Source organism: Octopus bimaculoides, chromosome 9 (genome assembly GCF_001194135.2).
Source record: "Octopus bimaculoides isolate UCB-OBI-ISO-001 chromosome 9, ASM119413v2, whole genome shotgun sequence".
Taxonomy (NCBI): Eukaryota; Metazoa; Mollusca; class Cephalopoda; order Octopoda; family Octopodidae; genus Octopus; species Octopus bimaculoides.
This window is the reverse complement of record NC_068989.1, coordinates 82,293,239-82,294,233: the sequence shown is the minus strand read 5'-3', so window position 1 is coordinate 82,294,233 and position 995 is coordinate 82,293,239.

The following is a 995-nucleotide window of genomic DNA, read 5'->3' as shown; positions in this document are numbered from 1 at the left end:
GTACACAACTGTTAATTTATCGACCCTGAAAGGATGAAAGGCAAAGTCGACTTCGGAACTCAGAGCATAAAGACAGACAAAATACTGCTAAGCATTTTGCCCAGCATGCTAACATTTTTGCCAGCTCGGCTCATTGGAACCAGATTTCCAAGTGATTTATATAAGGTTAAAGAAGTCATGTGGTAGTGTCTGCAGAATGGTGAGAATTTGTGAATGTAATGTCATCTATGTATGATTGTGTGTGTGTGTGTGTGTGTGTGTGTGTGTGTGTGTGTGTGCATGTCTGTGTCTGTATTTGTGTGTATGTGTGTGTATTTTGCTGAAGTGTGGAAAGTTGTGTAGGTACATGTTAAAAAGAGCGGGAAAGAGGACAGATCTCCCATGGTACTCCATTCAGTAAATTGCAGGTGTATAACGATGGTAGTGGTGATGGTGGTGGTGATTGTGGCGGTGGTAGTAGTGGTTATGGTGGTACTGGTGGTACTGGTAGAGGTGGTGGCAGTGATGGTAGTAGTGGTGGTAGTAGTGGTGACAGCAGCGGTGGTGTTGGTGGTTTCGGTGGTAGTTTCTGCTGGGTATAATTGGTGGTGTTTAACCCCAGGTCAACACTAACTGAATGGCACAATGATGAAGCAATTCAACCATGACCATCCCATCTGTAGGGGAACTCAACACAACATTGTCCTCAGTGTTCATTCTTCAGATTCTCATGCACAATATGAGGGCGATTTGGCTGTTATTTTTTCTCGAGTCAAGGAACCATGTAGAAGTTTCTTTGCAGCATCAAGCAGTGGTGGTGTGTGGGGGTGGTGCATAATGGGGGAGGACGATGGTAGAAGTGGTGCTGTGAATTAGTTGTGGTGGAGGTGAGTGTACTGGTAGCGGTGTATGTAATGGTACCGGTGATGCTGCTGTGAAAAGACAGTGGTGTTGGTGGGGGTAGTCGTAGTGGCGGCAGTGGTGGTGGTGGTGGTGGTGGTGATGGTGATGATGGT